This window comes from Meriones unguiculatus, chromosome 4 (assembly GCF_030254825.1).
Source record: "Meriones unguiculatus strain TT.TT164.6M chromosome 4, Bangor_MerUng_6.1, whole genome shotgun sequence".
Lineage (NCBI taxonomy): Eukaryota > Metazoa > Chordata > Mammalia > Rodentia > Muridae > Meriones > Meriones unguiculatus.
In genome coordinates this window covers 31,789,260-31,806,094 of record NC_083352.1, presented here as the reverse complement: position 1 = coordinate 31,806,094, position 16,835 = coordinate 31,789,260, and the positions used below count along the sequence as shown (strand labels likewise).

The following is a 16,835-nucleotide window of genomic DNA, read 5'->3' as shown; positions in this document are numbered from 1 at the left end:
GTCCCTGCCACATGATAGGACCTCAATCTTGTTAGTTAAAAGGAAGGGATTTTATTATGAATGTGCAGCGTGGGGGAGAATGAGGGGATACAGAAATAAAGTGGCCCTTGTTATGTACTTGAGACTCCCAACAAACAGTCCACATTAAACTTTTTAAAAAATTACTTCCTGAAAAAGCAAGCTGCACATCTGGAGATACAACTGATTCAATCAAATGGGAGGCTTCGATGGTAGATCTTGATTATCAGCATGGCAGGATTTGGAATGATCTAGGATCGGAGAGGGGAGAGAGAGAGAGAGAGAGAGAGAGAGAGAGGTGTAGGATTAACTAAGATAGGGAACATATATGCCCTCAAATAGGCAGCATCTTACCACAAGTGACCCAGATACAAGGAGGTCTCAGGGAAAGCAGTATATTCCTGTCAGCCTTCAGTCACTTCTTCCTGAGTGGCTCTGTCTATCAGCTGCCATAGTCTTCCCACTGATGTCAGACTCCAGCTACCTCAGCTTTCCATGCACCCTGAATACTAGCAGCTTTCCAGGGAACTTTTAGGACTTCGATGCCGGTTTGGAAATGCTGAGTCATACAGCTTTTTGGGCTGAGTGGTTACCAGGATCCCCAGCATCTCTAGCATGCAGACATCCTCTGTTGGACCACCTATCCCCTCTGGTGTGAGCCAATGTAATAAATTCCCATTTTATAATATACATTCATCTATTGGTTCTGTTTCTCCAGAAAACTTTTGGCTAATGTAGAGACCAGAAGAGAAAAGGAAAAGGGGCAGAGGAGGAAGGTGATCATGGAGAAGGATTAATTCAAGAAACAAGTTTTGAGATTTTAGTACAGAGCTAGCACTTTAAGGATTATCTGGCACCATCACATTGGACTAGAGTCAAATCTCAGTTCTTATGTTCCCCTAAGAAAGTTCAGCATTATCCATGGCCACAAATCGCTGGCCTCACTACCACCTGTCCCTTTTTATTCTCATTTATCTCTTTGTTAGCAGTAACCAAATCATTAATAATGCATATTTATCTAACATCAAGCCCAGTAAAACTCTAACCATGACCATTATACCCATGTAGTATTTTTTAAATTTAATTTTCAGATCTTCAAGGTGTTTGCTATTGGTGCTTTATTTCTCAGTTCCTGTTGTGTAGTCCTTTAATTCCCTGTCTTTGCCTGCCACTTACTGATAGGGACTTTTACATTATTTAAGAAATATAAAATAACAACTCAGACTTGCTACCAGCAAATCCCCTGTCCAAAGCAAGTAAACCCACCTTATTGGCACTCTCCTTTTGTTCATGTGTTGTTTGAAAGAAAATAGCTGCTAATGGGAGGTGAGGCCTTGTTAGAGGAACAAGGAATCACTTGCCTTCACTGGAATTAGCTCTGAGGTTTCAAATGCTCAAGCCAAACCCAGTGTCCCTCTCCCCGTTGCCTGCGAATTCAGATGTAGAATTCCAAGCTATTTTTTCAGCACCATGTCTGCCTGTGTGCTGCCATACTTCCTGCCATGATGGACTAAACCTCTGAACTATAAGCCAACCCCAATGAATGTTTTCCTTCATAAGAGTTTCCATTGTCATGGTGTCTCTTCACAGCAATAGAACTTTGACTAAGACAGAAATGATAATGATTAAGCTCCATGACCATCAAAGGGTGTTTTCTGGCAGAAAATAGCTTCCTAGTACAATTCTAGTCATCTATTACACAACCACAATACCACAAGGCAGCAAAACAAGTAATGACTTGAAAACTGTTAGCAGTATTTACTAAGACTCAACATACCCATGTCCTGTGGCCCATTAATTCCATTCCTAGTTGAAATAATGTTGAGTACTTCAGTCTCCAAAAGATATGGGTACCAATTCAGAGCAGCATCAGAGAATATAAGCTACTCATATGTTTCTCAGTGGAAGGATGGATGTAAAGAGAATAGTTTACTTAAGCAACTGGATGCCACAAATAAAGAATTTTAAGGTGCAGTTACATGTAGTCATGTTGATTAATTTCACAGGATAGAACTGAGTCTATGAAGTCAAACACCAAATTAAATTTATGGGTCTGGAGAGATGGTTCAGCAGTTAAGAACTGGCAGGTCTGTCTTCCAGAGGACTCAGTTTTGAGTCCTAACACCCACATGGTGGCTCAAAGTTGTCTGTAACTCTAGTCATAGGGGATCTAAAACTTGCTTCTGGCCTCCATAAGCACAGGGAACAGGTGTACTGCCCAGACACACATGCAGGAAAAACAGTCGTATGCATAAAATAATTTAAAAATTAAACTTACTTATATACTATTTTGTATGCATTTCTGTACACAAGTACATATTAACATATGCATACGTCTCTCCTTCCGTTATATCTGTCCTGGGGACCAAACTAAGGTAGTCAGACTTGGCTACAAATGGCTTCACCCTCTCAGCCAGGCCGATTCATTTATTTGTAATGTTAGTAGTCAGAGTAGCAGGTGCCCTAGGTAGATGATTCTGACAAGACTAGTTAGGGAAAGAGACTGTCAAGAGTTCCGTGAATGTTCTGGCTGAAATGACAGAAGTGTCTTCATTCTGAATATTTATAAACCTATACTCTTAAATTTTGCATGTCCCTTTTGTATAAGCCACTACATAAAAAATTAATTTATATTAAATTTAAAAATTGCTTCTTGATGCTCTTACACTTTATCAACTAGAGAATCTTATAGAGTTACAAGCTATAAATTGAGGAGCATATGGAGCTTAGTGTGAACTAAAGTGGTAAATTAATTGAAGAGTTCAAAACTAAAAGGCAGTTTGGATGATCTTGTCATAGACTCTAGAGCTTTAATCAAAAAATGTCCTACAAAATGTCATTTACAGTGCCTGGAAGCTGGAAAATATGGTCACTAGCTACTTTTTTCTGATTTAGAAGAAAAGCCAAAAGGATTTGTAAGCAAGTCCTTAGTGTTTATTTTTTTGTGGCCTCAGCACTCTCTTCTGAAAGGTCCATATGGACTGGCTCAGTAGGTACCTGGTCTGAAGACCTAGCACACCTAGGACATGCTCTTATCCCTGGCTCTAACCCCAGACTGTCATATGTCAGATGGGAAATTGCTTTAAGGGAATGTATCCAAACAGAAGGACAGCCTTTCGAACAGATGGACATCTCAGCATAAAGAGGGAACCACTAGAGAAGTAGCAAGGATAATTCAATGTGCATACGTGGAGAAAGTTACCTGGATAGCAAACCAGTTTCATCTTTTGCCAACCTCTATGATTTAATGTTGTTTATCCACAATTTGGACTAAGTAAAAATCCCATGGCAAGCTCAGAATGCACATGAGAAAAATGGATGAGTAGGTCTACCAGGGTGAGCTGTAAAAATGAGATTGCTCACCATGGATATTTTGAAACTTCTCCCAAAAAAATATGGTGCCAACAACAGCAAGAGACAAACAAATGAGAAAATGTTTAAATATTTCTGAAATGTTTATATTGTAACATCATCGAATACTGAAAATAATTTAGAGGTATCTTAGTCTAATGTTTTTGACCTTTTATAAATTTTTTCCTCCCAGGAGTATTTAGTGGAAATTGTCAAGAAATCTTACCTGAAAACCTGAAATACAAAGAAGATAACTGTAGAAATTTCCTCATAAAGTTGGGAGAAGTATAACTCCTATCCACATAATGTTCTTTACAACTTCCAATCTAGAGCCTTGGGTACTTGGAAAAGCCTTAAAGACTAGTAACAGACATACTCATTAATTGTAAGAGGTTTTGAGGTTGACTTTTTTTTATTATTCTTGGTTATCTAAGGCTTAAACCTAAATATTTTGTCTTGCACTTAGAAATTTCCTATATTCAAATCTTTAGAAACTGAGAGACACATTAAGACACATTGATTTGCAAAGAATCATTCATAACCCTGTTCATTCAATTAAAAGATATATTTTGGGGTAAAGTCTTACTGAAGTCAGTGGAAAGATCCCAGAAAGTTCAAGAGCATTCAGTCTAGGTAAATCTTAGTTCAAATTATAAAGGGAAAGCATCAGCTTAAGCCAATGTGATGGAAAGTTGGAGAGTCATATAGCAATGAAGTTGTTGAAAAACGGAGGGAGCAGCTTCCTTTAGAAGGTGAAAGAGGTAGGTTGGTGAAGGTCTGATGACTAGTTTGGGAACAGAAGAGATAGGGAGCTCTAGTTTGTTGCATTTTCAGATTTCGATCATATAAAATATTCCTATCATGATATCTTAAGCTGGCAGTATGTCATACTTGAATACAGAGTTGGGAAGAAATGCAGAGAGGTGCATTTTCATACAGAATTTCCACTGTTTGCTTAGTGCACTAGGTGAGAGCAGAATAAACAGGAAGTGGTGAGGTTTGGTACTCAGTACCTTCTGTATTCATGTTTAGCTAATGAATGTAAATTATATTAGCTTTTAATATAATCAACCCAATGATAAGTCTATATAATTCAGTCTTTTATACCATCCATGGTATATAACCGGTTAAAAACCTTCTGGACAGACAAATGAGAATATGTTTAACTATTTCTGTAATGTTTACATTGTATTGTCATAGAATACTGAAAATAATTCAACAACTGACAGAAGAATGAGACAGGGCAGATAAGATAGGCCAAGATTGAGGATTTGTCTTTAGCCACAAATTAGCAAATGAATTCGTTCATTTTTAGCGAAGAGGAGGATCCCAGGTCTTTTCACTTTCATGATATTGTTCATTAATTTCAGTCAAGCTACGTATTACCATTTTACTATTTTTTTTTTCTTTCAGAATTTGGGAATGCTGTAGAAACCACATGGGCGCAACACACTAGAGACTACCATGACCAGATCTGCAGGAATCCAGTTCAAAGAAATATTTTCATTTTATAATTCCAGGAAATGAGGGCTTGGCATAGGCAAAAGACCAATTTTTAGACTTGATCAGAATATGTTTCAAAATCATATATCAGTGATGTAATGCAGTTATCCAATGCTTACATTTATTCCACTTAAAGATCTGCATATTATCAACACAAAGGTATTCATTCATAAAGAAAGGTAATAATCATGTATGCAATGTGTTTTTTTTTCTGTTAAAATAAGTTAGTGTGTCTCAGAAACTAGAGATTGATCTCAACACAAAGTTCAAAAGTGCAGGTGCTCCTAAATTCTTTGGCAACTGAAGCATATGAGAACCCACATACTTCAGAAACGGTTTCCAATTTGTCAAGGTCATATCAGATCCTGTTAGGCCCCTGCAAACCCCAAAGGACCACATCAAGGAAAATGAAATAGATTTTCACTTGGTGAGAATACCTTATAGGAATATAAGAGAATACCTTATAGGAACATAAGAGAATACCTTATAGATAACCTACTTGAACATCATTGCTGTACACAGGTTGCTTTGAACTAATTGTTTTAGAATATGGAGCTCTATTCCTCCATTCTTTGAGTGTGATATAAGGAAACTATTTGACTAGAATCTTGATGTTTATGGTATTTTTTTCAAGGAATATACTTTGATTTAAGTTTATGTCATAGAGAATTACGTTCTGTGATATCCACAGTTAATCATTGCACTCACGGCTGCAGCTAAATTCAGATGTTACGCTGACCTACTGATATGTTTCAGAAAAGTTTGTCTTCATGGTGGATCTGTTAAGGTGGAAGAGTACAACTAAAAATCAATTCACAAAATTCAAGATATTTTTCAAAAATAAGGTCATCTTTCAAATTGGAAATTAACCCAATAAAGAAGGAAGGGTTGAAAATTTTCTTAATGGGACAGTTTATCCATTTAAGTCTTAAACAAGTAAAAACTTGAACAATAAATCTCAAAATGTGGTACATATGCTCCTTTGGTCTTATTTTAAGTTTGTGTATTGAAATGAAATTTTCTTGGAATCTTTTTTTCTGCCAACTATGCAGGCTGAGATGACATTAAACTTGAAGGTGCTACTGTGTAGACATGACCCATACCTTTGGGAGAGGAGCTCCTGGGACTCTTTTCCTTTTGTTGTGTTGCCTTGTCCAGCCTCACCTTATTTTCCTGTATCATGTTTTGTCCTGTCTGGCTGTTGTCTCTTTGAGGCCTGCTCATATCTGAAGAGGAAATAGAGGGGGAGTGTATCTGGAGAAGAGGGAAGCTGGGAGGAGTAGAGAAAGGGGAAACTTTGGTCAGGATGTAGTATATGAGAGAAGAATCTATTTTCAAAAAATAATGATAACTTTTCTGGACAAAGCAGAGTCTGAGGCCAGCCTGACTTATAGGAAGTTTCAAGCCAGTCAAGATTCTATCTCAACAAGCAAACAAACAAAACCTTTATGTGTTTTTGAAAGAATGAAAATTACTGAAATTCCCTGTAAATCTAATAAGCAAAGGAATTCTTTCTTCAGGGCAATGAGAGTATGATTGAATTATTCCAGCTTCAGAGACCCAAGGCAACAATCTTCCTGCTGAAAATAAGACTGAGCTGCAAAGTAAATTTCAATGGTAACAGCTCCTTAGGAACACTTATGGCTTATAATTGATAGCTTTAAAGGAACTGCTGCCAGAATTTTATATGTCTTATTTTATAAAACCCACAAAGTGTATTGCTGGTGTTATTCACTTATTTTATTGCAGAATCTAAGAAACACAGATTTAGAGTGTTACAGTTCTTAAAGACATTTTCAGTCTTTGACAGCAGTGGAGTTCCAAATCCAGTTACTACCTGCTTGCCATTTCATTTCCCTTACTCAGCTGTTGTCCTTGAACTCATTTCTAAGTTTCTCTGCCAGCTAGAACTTTATAGCCTGTTCGCAGGAATAGCTCAAGTCAAATATTCTCAGCGTCAACACTTTCTCCCTGTCCTGACAGCTGCATAGTATCTGCTGACCTGCGTTTTCTTTCCCAACAAGACTATTGACATTTTCACAATTTTCTGTCACTTTTTAATCTTGCCAATCACCTACTCATTCTAATTTTGCTATTTTTTTTTCTTATTTTCACATTTGGAAAGAAGAACTACATGCAGAATTTGCCAAGGGTAGGACTGGAAGCTGGGAAATGAAACTTGGCAGCATTCAATTTCAGTAGGCCAAGGTCCCCTCTGGGCTTTATCAAGGTCTTGGCATGGGACCACACCGTCCTCTAGCGGCTGACCCAGGAGAGGCCAGCCACGGAGTTCCCACAGTAGCAGCAAATGGAGTTATGTCTAGGTGTAGCTATTTTTCAAGACCAAGGTTATGTTAATCTACAAATGTACCTGTTTTTGAGAGTCAAGTTACATTTTTACATCTCTCGTGTCTATAACTTGGAATCATTATTGTGAGCAATAGTAAAGTGCATTCAAGAACTTAAAGCAAACACTTGAGGTTTCTGAAAGTTTTAAACCTGCGTGTCAATTAAGCAAGAAGATATTTATTAAGCATGTAAAGCATGCCAGAGATCACAGTGCTTTTTTCCAGGCCAGTTGTTGCAGCCCATCAGAGTTCACAGATATATAAGGCGGTTGTGGACTTCTAGCTCTTTTCAGTTTTTATTGTTTAAAAATGTCATGCATGCGTACAATGTGTTTGAAGCCCACCCCATACAAGCATCCTCTCCGCTTCCTCCTCTATCTGTCCCCCACCCCTTTCTCAACTTTATGTGCTGTTTTTCTAAGAGCCACTGAGGCCATTTAGTGCTGCCTGTATGAACGTGGGTGTGGGGCTACGTACTGGAACGTGGATCGCCTCTCACAGACCACATCCCTGAAGAAACTGACTCACTCTTTCTCCTAGCAGTTGTCAACTGACAGTAACTCCCTAGCTAGGTCCGGGACTTAAGGAGCCCCTCCCCCGTTCACTGAGAAGTTTTGACTGGCTTGATTTTGAGCAGGTCATGAACATATAGTCACAGCCCAAAAGAGTTCACGTGTGCAGAGGGGACGTCATATTCAGAAAACACTATTTTGCTGCAGATGTCTATTTCCTCTGGCTCTGAAAATGTTCGTACTTCCTCTTCTGACGTGATTCCTGAGCCATGGGGGCAGGATATGTGATATGCCATTTTAAGTTAAGTATTACATAGTTTCTTATTCTCTCAGGTTAACTGGTTGTGTGGCTTTGTATTAATTGTCATCTACCATAAAATCAATCAATCAATCAATCAATCAATCAAACAAAAACTTCCGATGAAGCTTGAGAAGTGCATTACTCTATGGCTACAAAGATAAGAACTTATTGGGCTGTTTATCACTCTGTCCATTTTGCAGAAAATAGTATTAGGTTCCTCCCTAGATCCTATGATTTAACCAGTCATGGGTTGTGCTTCCAGTTAATGCTAATAGGGTTGAGTTCTGTCTTGTGGAGAGGGCTTTAAATCCAATAATTTTAAAAAGTGGCTGGTTGCTCCTATGATATTCATGCCACTAACGCATCAGGGAGTGTATGTGGCCAGGCCTGTTGTTACAGCAGCTTGGAGTACACAGCTATGTAACACTGTTGACTACTTTGCCACCCCAACTGGTGTGCATGACACCTGACAGTATGGAAGCTAGCCAGTAGGGATGAAGTTTTCTGGGCTGTCTCATCTTGATTCCTTCATGTTTTATGACTCAAGTGTGTGGTATCTTCAATGATAGAATCTTACCATCAAGTCCTGGAGGATAATCAAGAGCAATGGCTCCATACTGTATCCATTCCTCCATTGAGGGACATTTGGATTATTTCCAGGTTCTTGCTATTACAAATAAAGCTGCTATTAACATTGTTGAGCAAATGAGAAAACAGGAAACAGGACAGGAGCCTACCACAGAGGGCCTTTGAAAGACTCTACCCAGCAGTGTATCAGAAGAGATGCTGAGACTCATAACCAAACTTTGGGCAGAGTGCAGGGAATCTTATGAAAGAAGGGGGAGATAGTAAGACCTGGAGAGGACAGGAACACTACAAGGAGAGCAACAGAACCATAGAAACAGGGCACAGGGGTATTTTCTGAGACTTATTCTCTAACAAAGGACCATTCATGGAAATAAGCTAGAACCCCTGCACAGATGTTGTCCATAGCAGCTCAGTAGCCAAGTGGGTTCCCTAGTAAGGGGAACAGGGGTTGTCTCTGACATGAACTCAGTGGTGCGCTCTTTGACCACCTCCTCCTGAGGGGGCAGAAGCCTTGCCAGGCCACAGAGGAAGACAATGCAGCAGTCCTGATGAGACCTGATATGCTACGGTCAGATGGAAGGGGATGAGGACCTCCCCTATCAGTGGACTTGGAGAGAGGCATGGGAGGAGATAAGGGAGGGAGGGTGGGATTGAGAGGGAATGAGTGAGGGGGCTGTAGCTGGGATGCAAAGTGAATAAACTGTAATTAATATAAAAATGTAATTAAAAAAGAAACTTAATTACAGCTATTTTCAACCTTTTTTATTATATCACTTTGCATGTGCCCCGAGACACTACTAAATTGTTTGTTATTTTTACATTTCAAGTGAATAAACTTTTGCAAATAGGATTACTTCTCTGGAATGAACACTACAGGGATGTTTTTATAATGATCATATATTCGTAATAGCAAGAACCTGGAAACAACCCAAATGTCCCTCAGTGGAGGAATGGATACAGAAATTGTGGTACATTTACACAGTGGAATAGTACTCAGCAATTAAAAACAAGGAAATCATTAAATTTGCAGGGAAATGGTGGGATCTAGAAAAGATCATCCTGAGTGGGGTATCCCAGAAGCAGAAAGACACACATGGTATATACTCACATAATTGGATATTAGACATATAATATGGGATAAACATACTAAAATCTGTACACCTAAAGAAACTAAGCAAGCAGGAGGACCCTGAGTAAGATGTTCAATCCTCACTCAGAAAGGCAAACAGGATGGACATATAATTAAGTTTCTTAATCCACCACTCAATCACAGATTCTGGGAACATCAAGTAATATATAAACAATGTTGCTATTTAAAACTCATTTTTCATATATGTAAATTGTCTAAAAAATAAATATTATTACTTTCTTAGGTGTTTGTAGCTTGATTTAGTAAGAATGGGATTAACTATTAACGAACAAAACAGATACAGGCTCCTTCCTGCATGAACTTTCATTTTAGTATGGCTGCATTTAGCGTGACAACCTTTAGAATGTAGCCAGTTTCCAGCAATCATACTCTCATGATCTGTGTTCTTAACATTGGTAATGTCATTGATTTTTCTTCATTGATCTGCCTCAGGACAAGTAGGAGGTACCATTAGAATAACCTAAAATATGTGTATTTTTTTCATTAGCTTCATGGGTTTAATAATAAGTCAAATGAAGTTCTTCAGGTGAGATGATCTGGCAAATTTCTCTCAAGAAATGAGTATGAAGTATTTTACAGTAAATTTTTATGAGTCTTCAAATGATGATGACAGGTTACGTGAGACATTAGTGAAGAATATGCACTCATCCAGATGCTGAGGGTCTCAGTGTCTCTCTCTGTGTCTCTCTCCTCAGACCCATCTCAAAAGAGTATTGATTAGTAGCCTTAGCTACTTCAGAGGCAGAAGTAAGAGGACCACTTGAGCCTAAGAGGTCAACACCAGCCTGAGCAACATAGCAGACCCTGTCTCAAAAAAGAAAAACACAGTTATTGATTAAGCTCTCTGTAATAGAAAACATAGCATTTCTTTCTTTCTGTGTTCCCAGTATCATTGTTAGTTTTCATGATGCTATAAATTTCATGGTCTATCTTTACCTTCTTGTAACCTAAATCAGAACATGAAATATGATGTGGTCTAATATTCAGGGAAAGCTGGTAACAAGTGTTGATATTAAAATCATTCTTTATGTTTTCACACACATTGATCCATGTGATTACTGAGTACTCACACAAGGTGAAGAGATGAAATTTTACTGTTCCAGTTTTATGAAAAGAAAAAGGCTGAGCTCTGTGGAGAAAATAGAATTTTCCCCAAGGTCTTATAAAAAAAAAAACAAAAAACAGTGGCATCATCTTGTTTAAATTGAAGAGGCAAGGAAAGAAAAAAATACAAAAGAATAACAAATGCAAAAGGGAAAAATTATACTGTGTGTTACCGTTATTTTGTTCCTCTTTAGGGATAGAAAAATGGAGAATGGACCACCATATTAAAATTTATGAGTTCTGTAAATAAAATCTGTGTGATTTTATTTTTCTAGTTCAACCTGTAGACTAAGGTTAGATGTCACATTTAATTTTTATGTCTTTTTTAGTTTTCTTTAATCCGGATGTTGAACTTTTGACGTTTTGACCAAAGTACAGGCCAGTTGTTTTCTGCACTGACACTCAGTTGTAGTTTATTTGCTATCATGATGAAGTCAGGTATGACATTCTGACTGGAATAACACGTAAGTGATATTGTATTCTTCCTAGAGTTTGTGATGTTACTATTCATTGTCAACTTGACAAGAGGACAACATCATGACGGCTATTACGTAATCAGCGGATTGATCCCATGAGGAGGTTATAACATGACAGTATTATTGGGAAGTGGTAAAAGGTAGAAGGTAGAGAAATGTCTTTGGGGGTAGATTTTTATCCCAGGCTCTTTTCTTTTTTTTTAAATTTTCTTCTTTCTTTAAATTTATTTCTTTTTACATGCATTAGTGTTTTGCCTTGTGTGAGAGTGTTGAACCCCCCTGAAACTAGTTACAATTGTGAGGTGCCATGTGGATGCTGGGAATCGATCCCTGGTCCTCTGGAAGATTAGCCAGCACTCCAGCCTGCCTACCACACGCCTGCAGGGCTACAGTGTTCTACCCAAACACGGGAGGCCAAGCAACTATGGACTGAACCCTCAGAAAGCAGGAGCCAAAGAAAACTTTACTCACTTAAACTTTTCTCTCAGGTCACTAATAAAGGCATAAGAAGAAAATGGGGTTTATCTGTCACATGGCTGTGTTTATTATTCTGGTAGAACAGTAGTCACTAGATTAATGTGCTATCATTACTGTTCTCTGTGTAATACTCTTTTTCCACCCCTCCTTGTTTTCATTTGGTTTTGTTGCTGTTTTAATCAAAACTTACCAACTATTTTACCATGCACTAATGACTGTGTCTGGACCAGAAGTGTTCATCTGATGAGTATTAAAAAATGGTCCTTTTCTAATTCAATTTTTTTGCTATTTATTAGCAAAAAAAAAATTTTATAAGACAAAGACTTCCTTTTATCATATGGTTGTTTCCTTAAACAATATTTTTTGAATATTTGAATATTCTTATTTTCTTCTATAAACATCTTATTGTATCATTTATTTTGATGCTCAAATTGTCACAGATTATACTTAATGTCTCTTTCTTACTTCCTTATTATTTTCTCTGTTTCTTTGCCAGTTGGCACAAAAAAGATGCCCCAATCCTAGAACCAATATGATAATTTCTCTAAGATGATTTCGGGAGGTGAATAAATTAAAAAGATCAAGGTCTAGATATTAGGTATGCTCATTGCTTGGGCCTACGTTTTCATCTAGGCCCTTTCAGAGGAAAGAGTGTGATAGAGTACATGCACACACACTCACACACACAAAAGGAGTGGGGTGGAGAGAGGATTGGGGGGATGTGCCAATACTGGCGGATTCAACTGTAATTCAACACTGCTGAGTAAATCCTAGTCTTCCCTCTTTGCTCACGTAAACTCCTCTCTCAGAGATAAACTCAGTTTATCCACCCATTTCTTCAGTCCTGCCATTCTCTAACTCATAATGCTGGGAATAAGAATCTTTCTCACTAAAGTTCAATATTTATTTATTTATATAACCAAAGAAGTGCTTTGCAGAACTGAACATAATGTCTGAACACATTTTCTTAACATAATGTCTTTTTTTTTTTTTTATGTGATTGTCATTAGCTTGCTAGGTTCTCTTGTTCCTGGTTTTATTCTACCCCCAATCATCATTGCTTATTTTAGTTAAAAAATAAACACTTAAAAAAATCTAAGTTCTCTAAAAAGTTCTCAGAGAAGTGTCATCACTTTCATTCCAACTACTCTTTCAATCTAGTAACGAGTTTTATTAGTTTTTAATTAATTAATTTAATTTTTTTGTTGTTGTTTTTGAGACAGGGTTTCTCTCTGTAGCCTTGGCTGTCTTCGACTCACTTTGTAAGCCAGGCTGGCTTTGAACTCACAGAGATCCACTCTGCCTCCCAGAGTGCTGAGATTACAGGTGTATGCCACCACACCTGGCTCATTTATCTATTTTTAAAATAAGCACATACATGTAAAATTCCTTTTATTTTCCGTCTTTTATTTCTTATGTAAAAGATAGCACTTTTGTTGTATACTTTTAAGTGTGATATTGTATTCTAATGGTTATGGGTATTATGGGTTCATATATATTTCCTCATTTTAACCAGCTATATAATGTTTCATTGTTTATTGTAATTTTTTCAGTTTTTATATACATATATTTATGGCGCCATCAATGCTTTATAATTACAAGTAACCATGTTGCACATAGAGACTTTTGTTTTATTGAGGGTGTAAATCATGACCCTTAAGTAAGCTATTTTTTCTTAAGTGAAGCACATACAGAGTCATCAAGTGTGTAAAAACAAATGTTTATGAGATCTACTGACTGAAAAGGTTTATAGGATTTTATGGTGTGGAACACTGAAACTACATTTCGTGTAAGTAAAAATCATCCCATATATTTGTATAACAGCAAGGCAAGAGTGGTCTCTAGGAAGCACGGGTAAAGTTGATTAGATTGCAGTGTATACTTAAAAGCTGAATAATGTACCCTTGTAAAACACTCTTCAAAATTATTTAACTTCCCATGATATCATCGCAGCATGTGCAAAAAAAAAAAAAAATCTTTAGCGTTATCTTTTCCTGTCACATGACTAGAGCAAACAAAAGAAACCCTTATCTTTTTGTTTCTATTCTGGTCTTTTATAAAATAGCATTAAGCACCGTTCAAAACTTGCACATTAAAGCTTTGGTATGGGTAAAAAGAAAAAAGGATTTATTTTGCATTTTAGACAAATTGCACTTACTGATTGCAAAGTTAAAAAAAACCTGCTCACCAAGTGAAGGTGTGTAGGACATTATACACAGAGGAAACCTTGTAGCTTTAAAGCCTCTTTCCAATGTGTATTTTCACATTTATGTCTCATAGCAACCTTGAGTACAGTGAGCTATGTACTGGTGCTATCTATATTTTTACAAATTAAGGATGTTAGATTCTGAACTAAAACCCAACAGAATATGAGACTTTCTCCCCTCCATAACCCGGTTAAGCTTATCTCATTGGGTTATTGTCGTGATAGAAAATACATACAAATGCTGAGGCACAAAAATACCTTGTCTGTTATTACAGTATCTGGACTTTGGTGACCATTTGTGAAAAGTGGTGTGTGTGTGTGTGTGTGTGTGTGTGTGTGTGTGTGTAATACAAGAGATTTAAGAATATAATAGCTATAAATTACACACCAGGACTGAAAGTGTTCCATGTGAGGAAATATATATTAAACTAATACTTCTAGGTGCAGGTGACAATAATATGTTTGTTGTGGAATAATTAACAGTGTTATGTTATATGTTGCACAGAACTTAGATCTTGAAACAAACCTCATTAAAAGGCACTTGATCTAAGTTTAAAACCTGTAAGCATCTCCTCTTTAAAAGTGATCAATGTATGTTCTGGCTACTTTAGTTATTCCGCTATGAGATTCACGGAACTTTGATCTAACGTTCTTTGATTTAACACTGCAATTAAGAAGATTTGGTTCAAAGTAAAAGCTCATTGGTTGATGCTTGACACCGATGTGATAGTGTTTACACAGATGTGCTTTGAAATCTTGGCTGTGGTGGATTTGGGGGTCCCGCCACAAAACAGGCTGCTGCTATTTGAAAGGTAAAATAATATGACATTTACCTGGAGCTACCTTTAAAAGAGACTTATCAATATGTTTCTGAAGTAATTGATCTGCTTGTTGTTTTTAGCCTGAACTTTTGTTTTATTTTGTGTCTATCAGCAGTAAATCGCCTGCTTTAAGGACTCTTTTATAACCTGGTCCCACAAGGGTCAGTAGTTAGGCCTGTAGTGACAGAAAAGTGTAACTTTACCTCCTTTAAAGCACCTGCCAATTAATTATCCAGAGGAGAGGGAGGAGGGAAAGAATGGGAAGAGGGAGGAGGAGGAGGGGAAGAGGAGGAGGAGAAGAGGAAAACGAAAAGAAGGAGGAGGAGGTGAAGGAGGAGAGAAAATAAAACAAACTAGTCAAATGCATCTGAGCTCCCAAGTTTAGGCTTTTGCTGAATAGAACACACAACAAACCTGAAATTCTAATCTTAGCTATTCTTTAAAACTCTCTGCACAGGGAAAGAATAAGTCTGACCAATGATTCTCAATTTTTCTGCCACTGACAGATTTCACTAGCTAGCTCTTGAGGCTAGCTGGTGGAACAACGTTTTAACATTTAAAGTAGATATATGTCTAACTCCTTCAGGTCAGTTTTTATTTTGCAAATATGTTTATGCACTCTTAAATTTTACCAGTAGTTTTAAAAATCTCAGACACTTGCCAGGAGCCATTATTATATTTGTTTAGTTATTTTGAGATTTTTATAATTGAAGTGTGAAGTTAAAACGAACGCTAGCTTCTGGGAAATTACAGCTAAGAAAAAAATGTGGTGTTTTTAGATTGGACAAGGGCCAGAGGTTTCTCTCATTTATGACACCTTTCTATACTTATTTTGTATTCACAGCAAATTATAAGAAGGTGAACCAATCTGTTTGAAGGACTGTTAATCCCTCAATTCGTGGTTTTAGTGTGCTATTTTATTATTCTAATGAGAAGCCCAGGACCTCCACATACAATTTATGAGTTCTACATAGACATAAGGCAATCCTGGTTCTATCATTTGCTGAGTTAAGATAAACATTAAAGAGAAGTTGAGAAAGGTGGGGGGAGGCATTTCCAACCTAAGCTTGATTATGTAAAGAAAATCCCCATCTAAATGATAAAAGAAAAGAGTAATGCTTGTACATTTTATTAGTGTTTTAAAATTAGTGAGTTAAACTGTCAAAGCTTTGATTTTCCTTTCATGTGTGTCTGGGCAGGTCTAAGCCTCAGGTAACGCCCTTTCCCCTTCTCCCTCCTTGCCTTTCTTTGCACCTGTCCACTGCAAGCTCCCAGCAGCTCCCAAGGAGTCCAATTCTCTTGTACTCTCCTTTTCCTCCTCCCACCCATCTCCGGTTCTGTAACCCCCGCCCCCTCTATATTCTGCAAGCTGGGCTCCTTCTCCCAGCTATCTATCTCTGCAAATGAGTCCACATCAAAGGTGGTTGCACAGCAGCGCCTAAGCAACATCCTGGTTGTCCCAGAGACAACCTAGAACACCAGGGGTGTCGGCTGAGCCTCCTCGAATTTGCTGGCTGACTGACTTTGGCCAAGTGCAGGAATGAGTTTTCCAAGTGCTCCGTTTAGTCACTTCCGAAGAGCAAAAACGTGTTGAGAGGAGGCTGGTTTAAGATTTCAAACAAAACCAACCTCCCCGGCGCGCATGAAAGGACTTGATTAGCATATGTCAAGAGGACCCGCATATATACCGGGAGTGTATGTACCCAGGACTCTGATCTGATCAGTTTGCTGAGCTGGAGCCCCAGCCCCCAGCCCCAGCCCCAAATCAGCAGCCTCAGCTCTAGATGTTTCTGCAAAGCCACCAGACAGCTCTCACCTACCCAAGGAGAGAAGATCGCTTTCAAGACGGTGCGGCGCGCTGTCCCTGCAGGAATCTCACAGGAGTACCCCAGCCTTAACTTTTTGTACCTGTTTGGCTATACTTTTTCTGCATTCGCCCTGTCACCCCTCGCTACACTTTTTTATTGGGGGTTCTCTTGT

General features: G+C 38.0%; 1 long non-coding RNA gene across 1 annotated transcript; it reads right to left on the bottom strand.

The window, feature by feature from the left end:
- Positions 1–54: 54 nt before the first annotated feature.
- On the bottom strand, positions 55–16,811 carry LOC132653492 (uncharacterized). Its single transcript, XR_009591221.1, has 3 exons — positions 16,676–16,811; positions 5,976–6,142; positions 55–269 (listed from the first exon to the last, which is right to left on the bottom strand). It is a non-coding gene; the product is annotated as an uncharacterized LOC132653492 (long non-coding RNA).
- Between the last annotated feature and the right edge of the window lie 24 nt (positions 16,812–16,835).